We start from the raw sequence: 15,584 nt of genomic DNA on the forward strand, positions 1-15,584 counted from the left end.
TAATTCTATGGGTGTAATTTACAATATCATTTACTATGTCGTTCTGGCTTCTGAGTGGTGCTAAACACAGAGTCCAGAGAGTCCAGAGCTGTCAGGTGGCCCAGAGAAGGGAGGCCCAGGGCCATTTCCTAACAGTGGGAGAAAATTTCAGACTAGAAGCTTCTAACTTTAGGAAGTCATTGAGGTCATTTTGAGGTTGGTTTAGGTTGTCAAGAGACACTGGGAAAATTCTGATTGTTAACAGGCAACTACTCCAAAAGTCTTCTGGGAACAATGTCCAAATTTGATACCATTGCTTCCCCGATTAACCCATCACCCCTGTCTCCTTTCCTGGGGGACTGGCTCCACACTGCCTTTGACTGCGTGCATGGCCAATTGACTAATTCTGAGCATGATGTAGCTTTTTTTTCTTAAATATTATTTTTATTTATTTGGCTGCACCATGTCTTAGTTGAGGTATGCAGGATCTTAGTTCCCTGACCAGGGATTGAACCTGGACCCCCTGCATTGCAAGTGCAGAGTCTTAGCCACTGGACCTCCAGGGAAGTCCCAGGATGTAGCTTTGTAATGAATTCATTGGAGACAGCCTCCTTTCACATGCTAACAAAAAATTCAGAAATCAATTTCAAATTTAGATTTTCTTTTAAAAATATCATTATCATCATCACATACAAGGCTCCTTTCCAGCAGCTTGAAAGTATTTATCTAGTCATTCTTTTGGGGTCTGTTTTTTTAAAGAATGAATCAATCCCCATGCTCTAGAATGATATATTGTTTTCAGGCAAACCTAAATACAAGCGGAAGGCCCCATGGAAATTAGTTTCTCTCATTTCCTTCAGCCACTTGCTCCTTTAGAATGTACACACATGGAAGTTGTCAACAACATTTAGTCTGTTATACCTGCCACAGTCCTCCCATCCCAAACCCAGCCCCTAGCACCCCGTGAAATCTGATTACAGGGGATTGAGAAATGAAATCTCGGCTGGAATTAGAGACAGCTGTCTCCAATAAGGATAGGACCCGGCACTATAACAGAAACAATATAGCAGAAAGCGGCTTTAGGAGGTGGCACTCCTCTGCAGAATATAACTTCATTTATCACCACGGCTCCTAAATCAGACTCGAATCTCTGGCCATCACTTACCAAAAATTTCGAACCACGAAATTGTGACCATTTCTAAGAGCTGCATTGTTCAACAGGGTCCTTAGATTAAACAGCATCTTCTTTTGATCGTGTAAAGGGTGATTCTGTGCTGTTGAAAATGCTGCACCAAGGTAGCCAGTGGGGTCCACCTGAAAGCTAAGAGTGCTTTCGATCACAGTGAGAGAGCAAAGGTAATATTGCCCTTCAACTACCTTATCAAGTTCCCCTGGCTAGAGATATTGCAAGGCAGGGTCCAGGAGCATTTGAACTTTAAGCCAAGCTCCAACATTGTGTATTTTTTTTGGGGGGGGGGGTTGGGGAAGTCCTAACACTTTTGGTGCTCAGACTTCTCATTTTTCATAATATATTTATGCTGTCACATACTTGTACCAAATCAATTGACAAGTACTCATTGAGCATGTAATATATGCAAGAGACTGCAGGGCTGGCTGCTGCAAAGGTACATAGAAATAACTTATTCAGAAAATGTGAATTGGCAATGCAAAACCCCAGATGTAGACATGACATCCCTGAGTATTTCCAGTGATAGCACTTTCCTCCCTCTAAGCCTCAGCCTATCCACAGAAACAAACAGAAAGTCGTGCCCTGGAAGGTAATTTTTTTTTTTCTTTGGTGGCAAAAACTCTGGAGAGGGGCTGGAGATGGAGTAAAGAGATCTCAAGCCTGGAGCTCCCATTGTGCCTTGCACACAGTAGGTCTTCAATAAGTAAGGAGCCGCCTATTAATTCCTGCAGAAACCCATCATCTGCATAAGTGAGGAGATGGGGTACCAAATGTTCCTCCCCTTGCAGCCTCTCTGGACCACTAAGGGGCCATCCAAAGGTTCACATTCATTCATCCATAGTTGTAGATCGGATGTTTTCAAAATCTGTTCTGTGGCGGATACTGGGCGAGACTGGAATTTCAGGGAAGGAAGATGATCTCGTCTTTGCAGACTTTAGAATTTGGTAAAAGTCATAAATCTGTAAATAAATACCCATAATAGACGTCTATAAGGGATGCCTTCTTGAAGACGTACAGGTAAAGTGTAACCTAATCACAGAGAAGGGAGAACTCTGAGCGGGGGAGGGTGGGATGCAGAGTAAGAGGGAAAGGTAAATGCTTGATGTTTGTGGAATGCAAATAAAAAATAGTGTCATTTTAAAACCAACTATGACCACTTCAAGGGTAGGGAGGGTTGTGATGTGATGTCATAATTAATAGCAGGTAAATTTATTGACACGATTCCCTTCTACTCACAGAGAATGAGGTGGGATAGAGAGGAAAAGACCGAAATCTCCAAAGCTCTGCCACATCTTCTGTTCTGGAAAGACTATTCCAGGCAGACTGTTTGCAGAGGCGGGGCGGGGAGGGGGTGGAGGTGGTGGTGGTGAGAAAGCAGATAGTGAATGCGCCACGTGGGAGACGAGATGGCAGCTCCGTTTGAAAAGATCACTTTAAAAGCGTTGTTGAAGCGACAAAACTGGCCTCTTGTTGGAGAGCTTTTAGCAAACAAATTTGATCTACCTAATACAGGGAAGGAAACTGGATGCTTGCAGGGAGACACGAAGAGACGTGGACAATCCACACTCAAGTGCGTGCTAATGTAAAGCCCACCTCTTCAGTCAAGGATGCTACCCACACAAACAATTCATCTGAACAAAGCTCGGGGAGAAACCACGTAGTCTGCCATGCCACATGGCAGAGAACGTGGGCAGCACTGCTGAGATGCCAAAGTGACTCACAAACCCTCATCTTTCTGTGCAGGTAGGAGTTCAGTCTCCCCGAAAGGACTAAGAAACGCTTACCCTCCACTTAACCCCCAGAGAGACCGGAAGAGAGGTGCTGTACCACAAGTGCAATGAGCGTAAAGGTCATTTCACTGAATCCCAAAAGACAAGCTATCTCAATGAACATTTGGGTCACAGGTAGAAAGACAGCATACAGAGTTTGCCGTCAGTCCTCAGAATTCGTCCAGGCGCTGTTATGGACCACCCCCTGACTCCTCTAATTCCACTTCAACTGCCGGCTTTGGCTCCTGACCTAGTTCCTTGGTTCACCCAGCCCTTCATTCACTCCCTCTCCTTTGCCACCACCACCAGTAGGCCAGGGCTCTGTGCTGGGCGGGCTCTGAGGGATACAGTGATAACCAGGAACGATGAGTCCCTTCCCACAGGGAGTTCACCATTTGGAATGACTCCAGAGCACAGCTTCTGTCTCTGTCCCCTGACCTCATGCATCCTCACCAAGAGGGTAGGGCTTATCCCTTGTGCCCTTGCTTCAGGCCCTTTGGGACCTCCAGCTTGGAGGGTCCCTCATCCATCTTCCATTACTGGTGGTTGGGGATTAGGTGGGGTTCCTGGAGGAAGAAGCACTGATCCTTGATGAATTGGAATGAATTAGGCAATTGTCAAAACTGGAGGGGGGCGACAAAAGATAGACCCAAAGGAACAAATAGGGTGTGTGGGGTAACAAGAATTAGGGGAGTGGATCCACTGTATCCTTGACCATTTAAATGAAGCCCGGCCACCGCCAGGCCCACTATGAAAAACACAAAACCATGAGCATCCATGACCTCTTTGCATCCCCTTGGTATTCGGTCTTCCCCTACATACCTGCCAATTCTTTTTTAAATTTCCTGACATAATATTTCATTCAAAATGAAGGAAATAGAGAATAAGTCTGTAATTGGAATACACTATTTTTCTATTGTCTTTTTTCCCATAAATGATTATTATTGTGATTACATTTATTGATACATATTATTAATGACACCATAATAATAATGGTGTGATTTCAGGTACAAAATCCTTCCTGCCCCCAAAAGTTTTCTTCTTCTACTTGAAATTTTCATCCATAGTATCATTGTTTGGGATTAAGCATTACTTCAGATGAAATTTATTACGTAAAATGCATAAAACAGCAACTGGTTAGGATAACACTGGCATACAATAATAATACTGGCATAGAAATAAGGTTAAAAGAAATCATTTGTAAGAGTCTCCTAGGACAGAGATCATGCTGAGGGGGTGATGACTTTTGTTGTTGGGGAAGCATACCCGCCCCCTCTTTTTTTTTTAAATTCTGGTTTTAATGTTCAGCATGCAGGTATCTTAGATTCTAGGCCAAGGATTGAACCCGGGCCTCCTTCAGGGGAAGCACAGAGTCTTAACCACTGGACCACCAGGGAAGTCCCCTGTCACTTCTTAATGCATAGGCCCACAGCTGTCTGGCTGAGGATAAAGTCCTCATACTCCTCAGTCCTGTGTGGGCAGCCATGAGGCATGTTTTACATGCTCTTCCATAGGTCCCCAGTGGGACTAAGCCCTGATCACCCACAGGAGTCACCTGCCTGTCGATTTACCCTCTATTAACTGCCTTCCGTTCACTATCTTACTTCCCTCCATCCCCTACCAGTGCTTCCTGGGATCGTCTCCCAAATAAACCACTTGAACCCAAATCCTTTTCTCAATATCTGCTTCTATGGGAACCCAGTCTTTGCCCAGGGCTACCTTCTTAACAGTTTTTCAGTGCTCTGCTTCTTCGTCGTTTCCCCGGGGCCCTCCTATCTCTGATTTGGGCTTTCAGTGTCAACATCTTTGTATCCTATACCATTTCAAACACTCTCAGGTCTGGTCCTGGTTACCCTGTACCTGGTGGTATGCTGGTAAATATTTAATAACCAGCTCTTCAAAAAAGAAGAAAAGTTCTGACTTGTGGCATTGACCAATTTGTGTGGTATAAATGTTCCCACCACGGACAGCTTCAAGCTACAAAGTGACATCACTGAACACAGAGTTGGGAAGAGAGGTGTAAGATTGGCTCTTGCAAGTCACTGTGAGCTGACAACTCCCACCCAGAAAGGAGGATTCTCTCAAGACTGGAAAGGAATAATGGAACCAGATTTTTGAGGGCCTTGAAATCCAGATTATGGAATTAAGAATTTAATCTATAGTCAGAGGAAGATTATTAAAGTTTTAGAGCTGGGGCAAACAGGGGGACATATGCCATTGTCTGCATTGTGTTTTGAAAGCTTTAATCCAGCAGCACTGTGTAAGAAGTACAGTGGGGAGAAAATGGGGACAAAGAGAGGTTATTGTGTGGGACTAATTGAGAAAGTAGCATTGGCATATATACACTACTATGTATAAATAGATAGCTAGTGGGAAGCTGCTGTATAACACAGGGAGCCCAGCCTGATGTCCTGTGATGACCTAGAGAGATGGGATTGAGGGGGTTGGAGGGAGGCTCAAGACAGACAGGATACACACACACACACACACACACGTGTGTGTGTGTGTGTGTGTGTGTATAGTTATGACTGATTTGCCTTGTTGTACAGCAGAAACCAACACAACATTGAAAAGCAATTATCCTCCAAGTAAAGGTAAATAAATAGAATAACAAAGGCCTGAGAACATAGTAGGGCTGTGGAAATAGAAAACTAGAGATGGATGCAAGAGAGATTTAGGGTTTAGAATCCACCTATCAGGACAGTTGGGTGGATGGTAAGGGAAGAGAGATGGAGAAGTTAAATAGACTCCAGGATTTCAAGTGTATTCTGTCACACTTGGTCTAAAATTCCAAATAACTAAATGTCACCATTACGGATATAAAAATCATTTCCTGACATTTAGAGCTTGTAAGTGTCATATGCTCTGGCCCGGGGTAGCTCCTCTCGGCCGCCGCCCCCGGCCTCGGCCGTGGGGTAGCTCCTCTCGGCTGTGCTTCTGCACGGTCCGTCGCAGCCCATTGTCCAAGGTAGGTAGCAGTGGCTGCACTTTGCTGGAGCAGCCATGAAGAGATACTGTACATCCAAGGTAAGAGAAACCCAAGTAAGACGGTAGGTGTTGCAAAAGGGCATCAGAGGGCAGACACATTGAAACTATAATCACAAAAAACTAGCCAATCTGATCACATGGACCAGAGTCTTGTCTATCTCAGTGAAATTAAGCCATGCCATGTGGGGCCACCCAAGACAGACAGGTCATGGTGGAGAGGTCTGACAGAATGTGGTCCACTGGAGAAGGGCATGGCAAACCACTTCAGTATTCTTGCCTTGAGAATCCCATGAACAGTATGAAAAGGCAAAAAGATAGGACACTGAAAGATGAACTCCCCAGGTCGGTAGATGGTCAATATGCTACTGGAGATCAGTGGAGAAATAACTCCAGAAAGAATGATGGGATGGAGCCAAAGCAAGAACAATATCCAGCTGTGGATGTGACTGGTGATAGAAGCATAGTCTGATGTTGTAAAGAGCAATATTGCATAGGAACCTGGAATGTTAGGTCCATGAATCAAGGCAAATTGGAAGTGGACAAACAGGAGATGGCAAGAGTAAATGTTGACATTCTAGGAATCAGCGAACTAAGATGGACTGGAATGGATGAATTTTACTCGGATGACCATTATATCTACTACCGCGGACAGGAATCCCTTAGAAGAAATGGAGTAGCCATCATGGTCAACAAAAGAGTCTGAAATGCATTACATGGATGCAATCTCAAAAACAACAGAATGAACTCTGTTCATTTCCAAGGCAAACCATTCAATATCATGGTAATCCAAGTCTATGCCCCGACCAGTAACGCTAAAGAAGCTAAACTTGAACGGTTCTATGAAGACCTACAAGACCTTTTAGAACTAATACACAAAAAAGATGTCCTTTTAATTATAGGGGACTGGAATGCAAAAGTAGGAAGTCAAGAAACACCTGGCATAACAGGCAAATTTGGCCTGGGAGTGTAGAATGAAGCAGAGCAAAGGCTAATAGAGTTTTGCCAAGAGAATGCACTGGTCATAGCAAACACCCTCTTCCAACAACACAAGAGAAGACTCTACACATGGACATCACCAGATGGTCAACACCGAAATCAGATTGGTTATATTCTTTTCAGCCAAAGATGGAGAAGCTCTATACAGTCAGCAAAAACAAGACTGGGAGCAGACTGTGGCTCAGATTATGAAATCCTTATTGCCAAATTCAGACTAAATTGAAGAAAGGAGGGAAAACCACTAGACCATTCAGATATGACCTAAATCAAATCCCTAATGATTATACAGTGGAAGTGAGAAATAGATTTAAGGGACTAGATCTGATAGACAGAGTGCCTGATGAACTATGGACAGAGGTTCGTGACATTGTACAGGAGACAGGGATCAAGACCATCCCCGTGGAAAAGAAATGCAAAAAAGCAAAATGGCTGTCTGAGGAGGCCTTACAAATAGCTGCAAAAAGAAGAGAAGTGAAAAGCAAAGGAGAAAAGGAAATATATACCCATCTGAATGCAGAGTTCCAAAGAATAGCAAGGAGCGATAAGAAAGCCTTCCTCAGTGATCAGTGCAAAGAAATAGAGGAAAACAACAGAATGGGAAAGACTAGAGATCTCTTCAAGAAAATTAGAGATACCAAGGGAACATTTCATGCAAAGATGGGCTCAATAAAGGACAGAAATGGTATGGACCTAACAGAAGCAGAAGATATTAAGAAGAGGTGGCAAGAATACACAGAAGAACTGTACAAAAAAGATCTTCACAACCCAGATAATCACGATGGTGTGAGCACTCACCTAGAGCCAGACATCCTGAATGTGAAGTCAAGTGGGCCTTAGAAAGCATTACTACAAACAAAGCTAGTGGAGGTGATGGAATTCCAGTTGAGCTATTTCAAATCCTGAAAGATGATGCTGTGAAAGTGCTGCACTCAATATGCCAGCAAATCTGGAAAACTCAGCAGTGGCCACAGGACTGGGAAAGATCCGTTTTCATTCCAATCCCAAAGAAAAGCAATGCAAAGAATGCTCAAACTACTGCACAATTGCCCTCATCTCACACGCTAGTAAAGTAATGCTCAAAATTCTTCAAGCCAGGCTTCAGCAATACGTGCACTGTGAATTTCCAGATGTTCATGCTGCTTTTAGAAAAGGCAAAGGAACCAGAGATCAAATTGCCAACATCCGCTGGATCATCGAAAAAGCAAGAGAGTTCCAGAAAAACATCTATTTTTGCTTTATTGACTATGCCAAAGCCTCTCACTGTGTGGATCACAATAAACTGTGGAAAATTCTGAAAGAGATGGGAATACCAGACCATCTGACCTGTCCCTTGAGAAACTTGTATGCAAGTCAGGAAGCAACAGCTAGAACTGGACATGGAACAACAGACTGGTCCCAAATAGGAAAAGGAATACGTCAAGGCTGTATATTGTCACCCTACTTATTTAACTTATATGCAGAGAACATCCTGAGAAACGCTGGGCTGTAAGAAACACAAGCTGGAATCAAGATTGCCGGGAGAAATATCAATAACCTCAGATATGCAGATGACACCACCCTGATGGCAGAAAGCAAAGAAGAACTAAAGAGCATCTTGATGAAAGTGAAAGAGGAGAGTGAAAAAGTTGCCCTAAAGCTCAACATTCAGAAAACTAAGATCATGGCATCTGGTCCTATCATTTCATGGGATATAGATGGAGAAACAGTGGAAACAGTTTCAGACTTTATTTTTTTGGGCTCCAAAATCACTGCTGATGGTGATTGCAGCCATGAAATTAAAAGATGCTTACTCCTTGGAAGGAAGGTTATGACCAACCTAGATAGCATATTTAAAAGCAAAGACATTACTTTGCCAAAAAATGTCTGTCTAGTCAAGGCTATGGCTTTTTTCCAGTGGTCATGTATGGATGTGAGAGTTGGACGGTGAAGAAAGCTGAGTGCCGAAGAATTGATGCTTTTGAACTGTGGTGTTGGAGAAGACCCTTGAGAGTCCCTTGGACTGCAAGAAGATCCAACCAGTCCATCCTAAAGGAGATCAGTCCTGGGTGTTCATTGGAAGGACTCCTGTTGAAGCTGAAACTCCAATACTTTGGCCACCTCATGCGAAGAGTTGACTCATTGGAAAAGACCCTAATGCTGGGAAGGATTGGGGACAGGAGGAGAAGGTGACGACAGAGGATAAGATGGCTGGATGGCATCACCGACTCGATGGACATGGGTTTGGCTAGACTTCGGGAGTTTCTGATGGACAGGGAGGCCTCGCGTACTGCAGTTCATGGGCTCGCAAAGAGTTGGACACAACTGAGCGACTGAACTGAACTGAACTGAACTGAAGTACCATATATGAACTTGCAATATTCCTTTGAAATCACTACTATGCTTCCCTAGTGAAATCTAAGCACTTAAGAGCGAATCAGTGTTACAAAAAGGAAAAAATTATGGGAAGGACATTTGAAGGTCACATGTGATTTCCTGGTGAGTCACTAACTAATGGTGAATTTGGTCAAGTCGCTTGACTCCTCTGAGACCCTCAGAGTCCTCATCTGCTCAACTAGAGGTTTTATCAAAATGGGCTATGACACTGCTTGGGAAATTTTAACATGCTAACCAAACATGGGCTTCCCTGGTGGCTCAGATGGTAGAGGGTAAAGAATTCCCCTGCAACGCAGGAGACCTAGGTTCGATCCCTGGGTCAGGAAGATCCCCTGGAGAAGGGAATGGCTACTCACTCCAGTATTCTGGCCTGGAGAATTCCGTGGACAGAGGAGCCTGGCAGGCTACAGTCCATGGGGTTGCAAAGAGTCTGACATGACTGAGCAACTTTCACCTTCAGCTTCAACCAAACACGGGGTACAGTGTCTAAGAGAGTTGACATAGCTATTTTGCCAAAGATCTATTGCAAATCTGAGCTCCGTACAAATAAGACATATGGCTGTTAATTGCAGTGAGAGGCTCTGTTTATTTCAAAGGGTTACTATTTACATAAATACTTTTTCTGGCGGGTTGTCTAGAGTCTTTAAGATCCTAAGAAACCACAGCATTTGCATGCAGTACACACCTCAGTTACAAGCTCTGTTGGACTGTTGCCGGTAGTCTGTTTTCCACCGGATATGAATAAAGAAGCATATTTCTGTCTGAGACCAGTAGGCATCTTGTGACCATGAGGAGAAGCAGCCTTTGAATGAAACTGTGGTTTGGCAGAGTGAAAGAAGGAAGGAATCTTGATCATTTATGACATCATTGAGTTGTAAAATCAACCAATCTCACAACTCTCCCTACCACTGGACATCTTGTTATGCATTGCTGTGCCGTCTGTGCTTAGTCGCTCAGTCGTGTCTGACCCTTTGCGATCCCATGCACGGTAGCCCACCAGGTTCCTCTGTCCATGGGGTTTCTCAGGCAAGAATACGAGAGTGAGTTGCCATGCCGTCCTCCAGGGAATCTTCCTGACTCAAGGATCGAACCCCGGTCTCCCGCATTGCAGGCAGATTCTTCACCGTATGAATATTGTGTTGGCCAAAAAGTTTACTTGGGTTTTTCCATAAGATGTTACAGAAAACCTGAATGAAATTTTTGTCAACTCAGGAAAATAATAGGGGCTTTTTTGGTGGCTTAGTGGTAAAGAATCCTCCCACCAATGCAGGAGATGCAAGTTCGATCCCTGGTCCGGGAGCATCCCACAAGCTGAGTGACAACTAAGCCAGTGTGCCACAACTACTGAGCCTGTGCTCTAGAGCCCAGGAGCCAAGTCTACTGAAGCCAGTGTGCTCTAGGGCCCATTCTCTGTGTCAGAAGAAACCATTGCAATGAGAAGCCCAAGCACCACAAGGAAGCTCAGCCCCTGCTTGCAGCAGCTAGAGAAAGTCTGCACCTAGCACAGCCAAAAAAATTAATAAAAATAAATGATAAAATTATAAATAAAATAGTAAATGATCTTTTTGTTTAAGTCACTCCAAACTGGCATTTTTGTTACCAACAACCGGGTGGTGCTGGTGGTAAAGAATCTGCCTGCCAATGCAGAAGACATAGGGGACATGGGTCAGGAAGATCCCCTGGAGGAGGGCATGGTAACCCGCTCCAGTATTCTTGCCTGGAGAATCCCCATGGACAGGGGAGCCTGGCAGGCTGCACAGTCCATAGGGTTGCAGAGAGTCAGACATGACTGAAGCAACTTAGCGCACACACACACATACACACACACAACCAAATGCATGCTAACTAATACAAAATTTGGCTAGGTTTTTGAAATTTAATACTCGTGTGAAAAAAGGAAAAGGATCATGTATTTCATAAGTCCAGGTTCTGCTTCAGAACTTATCATTTATTGGTTGAATGATCTTGAACATCATAAGTTAGTTTCCTTATCTCAATGAAAACAATATTTTTTTCTCTCTCTATTCTTCTGGTTAAATGAATGTATTTGATAGGCTTTGTAATTTTTAAACTTTTAGGATTAGCACAGTAAATAACTTGTGTGTGTGTGTGTGGCACTATGAGTTGTAACAATATGTATAGACTGATGTAGCCACCACCATAATCAAGATACAAAAAAGTTCCCCTCAAAAACCTTCCTTTAAATCCTTTTGTAGTCACACCCTCCTCTCATCCCTAATTCCTGGCATATTGAGCTTTCTCTCTCCTTATACTTCTGCCATTTCCAGAGTGTACTGTGAATGGAATTATACATTATGTAATCTTTTGAGACTGGTTTCTTTCATTCAGCAAAATGCCTTTGAGATTCATCTGTATTGCTGTGTTTATCATTAGTTTCTTCCTTTGGTTGTTGACTAGTATTCCATTGTGTGGGTATATCACAGTTTATCCATTCCCCATTAAGGGACATTTGGGTTGTTTCCTTATTTTGGAACTTATACACAGAGCTGCTACAAACATTTCTGTATGGGGTTTTGTGTGAACAGAAATTTTATTTCTAGGGTAAATAGTTAGGAGCAGAATGGCTAGGTTATATGGGAAGTACGTGTTCCACTTTTGAAGAAACTGCCAAAATATTTTCCAGAGTTGCTGTGCCATTTTGTGGCTCCCCCAGTAAAGCATGAGAGTTCCAGTTGCTCTGTGCTCTTTTCAGCACTTGGCACTATCAGTATGTTTCCTAGTTGCCACCCAGATGGGTATGTAGTGGTTTCTAATTGTGGTTTTAGTTTGTATTTCCCTAAAGGCTAATGATGCTGAGCATCTTTCCATATGCTATCCATGTATCTCCTTTGGTGAATGAACTGAAATTTGCTCGGTCACGTCTGACTGTTTGTGACCCCATAGACTATACAGTCCATGGAATTCTCCAGGCCAGAATACTGGAGTGGGTAGCCCATTCCTTCTCCAGGATATCTTCCCAACCCAGGGATTGAACCCAAGTCTCTCACATTGCAGGCGGATTCTTTACCAGCTGAGCCACAAGGGAAGCCCAAGAATACTGGAGTGGATAGCCTATCCCTTCTCCAGTGGATCTTCCTGACCCAGGAATTGAACCAGGGTCTCCTTCATTGCAGGTCGATTCTTCACCAACCGAGCTATCTAGGAAGCTTTGGTGAAGTATCTGTTAACAAGTTCAGCTACTTTATTTGCTTATTTATAAAATTTTATTGAAGTATAGTTAATTTACAATGTTGTATTAATTTCTGCTGTTCAGTAAGTGATTCATATACATATTGTACATATACATATTCTTTTTCATATTCTCATATTCTTTTCCATTATGGCTTTATCACAGGATGTTGAATATAGTTCCCTGTGCTATGTTATAGGATCTTGTTTTTTATCCATTCTATATATAAGAACTTACATCTGCTAATCCCAAACTTTCAATCCATCCCTCCCCCACCCCCTTGGCAACCACAAGTCTGCTCTCTATATCTGTGAGTCTGTTTCTGTTTCAAAGATATGTTTATTTGTGTCATATTTTAGAGTCCACATATAATTGATATCATATAGTATTTGTATTTCTCTTTGTGACTTACTTTTGCTTAGTATGATAATCCCTAGGTCCATCCATGTTGCTGCAAATGGCATTATTTCATTCTTTTAATGGTTGAGTAGTATTCCATTGTATGTATGTACCACATCTTCTTTATCCATTCATCTGTCGATGGACATTTAGGTTGTTTCTGCGTCTTGGCTATTGTAAAATAGTGCTGCTGTGAATGTCAGGATGCATGTATCATTTTGAATTATAGTTTTGTCCTATTCATGTCTAGGAGTAGGATTGCTAGATCATGTGACAACTCTATCTTTAGTTTTTTGAGAAACGGCCATACTGTTTTCTGTAGTGGCTACACCAATTTATACTCCGACCAACAGTGTAGAAGGATTCTCTTTTCTCCTTACCCTCTCCAGCATTTATTATTTGTATTTTTTTAATAATGGCCACTCAGACCACTGTGAGGTAGTTTGGATTTGCATTTCTCTAATAATTAGTGAAACGAGCATCTTTTCATGTGCCTGTTTGACCTACTTTATTCTTTAACTGAGTTGTTTGTTTTCTTTTTTTTTTTTAGTTTTGAGAGTTCTTTATATATTCTGGATACAAGACCTTTATTGGATATGTGACTTGCAAATATTTTCTCTCAGACTGTAGCTTGTCTCTTCATTCTCTTGCAAAGCAGAAGTTTTCAATTTTGATCAAGTTCTTTGTGTGGATTACACTGTTGCTACTATATTTACAAACTCTTTGCTAATCCAATGTCACAAAGATTTTCTATGTCTTCTGAAAATTTTATAGCCTTATAAATTACATTTAGACTATGATCCATTTTGAGATGTCTTGTCTAAGGTAAGGGGTTTAGGTTTGGGGGGGCAGTTGGGGCATAAGGATGTACAGCTTCCTTTTTATGAAGAGCTCTCTACGTCCTTGGTCATATCCAATTTGCTGAAGAATCCAAAAAATCCTTTTGCATTAACATCCCTGGAGTGCTTCATAAACTGTAAGTGAAGTGAAGTCACTCAGTCATGTCCGACTCTTTGCGACTTCATGGACCGTAGTTTACCAGGCTCCTCCATCCATGGGATTTTCCAGGCAAGCATACTAGAATGGGTTGCCATTTCCTTCTCCAGGTGATCTTCCCGATCCAGGGATCGAACCTGGGTCTCCCGCATTGCAGCAGGCGCTTTACTGTCTGAGCCACTATATCATAAACGATAAACCTGTGCCCTATTGTAAAAATGTATCCTTATCGAAGAAGAAATTCATAGGGCCTGGACTCCATCTTAGGCCTGTTCGTGCTGGTCACGCTCAGCCACCTCTCTAATGGACTCTGAACTCTGTGCTTTGTGCCTGTGGAAACGACAATAGAAGAATAAGACCCCCTCCGGACAGGGGAACCTTGAAGATCGTATCCAGGTTACTCATCGCCTAAGAGAAAACATACACTAATCACCCCTGTCTCTGAACAGGCCGTAAATTTTTCTGTACCTATCGGAGTGTAACCTCGGGCTTATTGATTATTGGCCAATTGTTTAACTGTTTGAACACATAACACCTAAATGATGAGATTATTGTGATTGTATTTACCCTTCCTTTGTTTATGTAAGTCTCAAGGAATTTGGGGTGGTGAGTTCGGACACGTACACATGGGGTATAAAAGATTTTCACAAATGCTGGTCAGGGTCCTTGGCTAAGAGGAGACTCTGCCTTGGGCCCGCCGGTATAACAAACTGCCCTCCATTACCTGCATTGTCCTTCTGAGTGAGTTTGTTTCCCAAAACGCTTGGCTATAACATTATGAGGTTTGGATCTGCATAGGAATTAGCAAAAGAAAATAAATCAGAATTATGAAATAAACCACCCATCCACTGGCTACAATTATATTCCTTTCCACTCATAAATATGTTAACCACAGAGCACCTGATAATCTGAAAATTACTTTTTAATTAACAGTGGTAATGGGACTTGGTCAAAATATTGATTCGGGGGTGTTTTCTTGCTACCTCACTGCTAAGTATTTGTTCAAACGTGCAGGCCCTAAGGGAGATTGTGAAATCAGTGAAGATGATCTCTGATCCCCTCTCCACTCCCTTTCCCACCATACCCTTTCAACCGAGGCATATGAAGAAGGTAGACGGGGTCCTACATGAAGACCAAAATAGGACCAAAATTCTCAACCAGAGTGTGAAATGCTGATCATCAAATTCAAGTGTAATCTCTCTTCTCTGTTGTCTTATAAACCATATTTCCACTGAAGCCATTCTTCTGTTAATCATTTACTCTGGCAGTTGTTGATTTTAAGCAGAGCCTAGGATTTTTCAGAGCTTAGATAGGGATAAAAATCTCAAGTTTTCAAGCCTGGGGCTTTTTATTTTGTGATCTGGTAAATTTCAGCATGAGAAAACAAGATTGGGAAATTCACAGGAAATTCAGGAGGTAGAAAAAGGGTAAATAAATCTGATCCAACCTTTACGTCAATGGCAGATGAGATGCAAAAGGTGAGGTTATCTTTCAGGAGTGCACTTTTGTTTACTCAAGCTCCCACCCGGAATCCTACAGCCTTCTCTTCCCCCATAGGCTGATTCCAATTCCTCCCCTTGGAAGCCTAGAGGTCAAGCTGTGCATAAAGGAGATTTATTAGCAGACCAGAGGCTATCAGGCATTAAACAAACAGGGAAATCACAGAGGTTCAAAGTTCACCACTGTCTCAACAATCATCCAATTC

The 15,584-nt window shown here is 42.7% G+C and overlaps 1 non-coding gene across 1 annotated transcript; it reads right to left on the reverse strand.

The window, feature by feature from the left end:
• Positions 1-472: 472 nt before the first annotated feature.
• On the reverse strand, positions 473-545 carry TRNAA-UGC (transfer RNA alanine (anticodon UGC)). Its single transcript has one exon. It is a non-coding gene; the product is annotated as a tRNA-Ala (tRNA).
• Between the last annotated feature and the right edge of the window lie 15,039 nt (positions 546-15,584).

Source organism: Giraffa tippelskirchi, chromosome X (assembly GCF_054371585.1).
Source record: "Giraffa tippelskirchi isolate mGirTip1 chromosome X, T2T-mGirTip1v1.2.pri, whole genome shotgun sequence".
Classification (NCBI taxonomy): domain Eukaryota; kingdom Metazoa; phylum Chordata; class Mammalia; order Artiodactyla; family Giraffidae; genus Giraffa; species Giraffa tippelskirchi.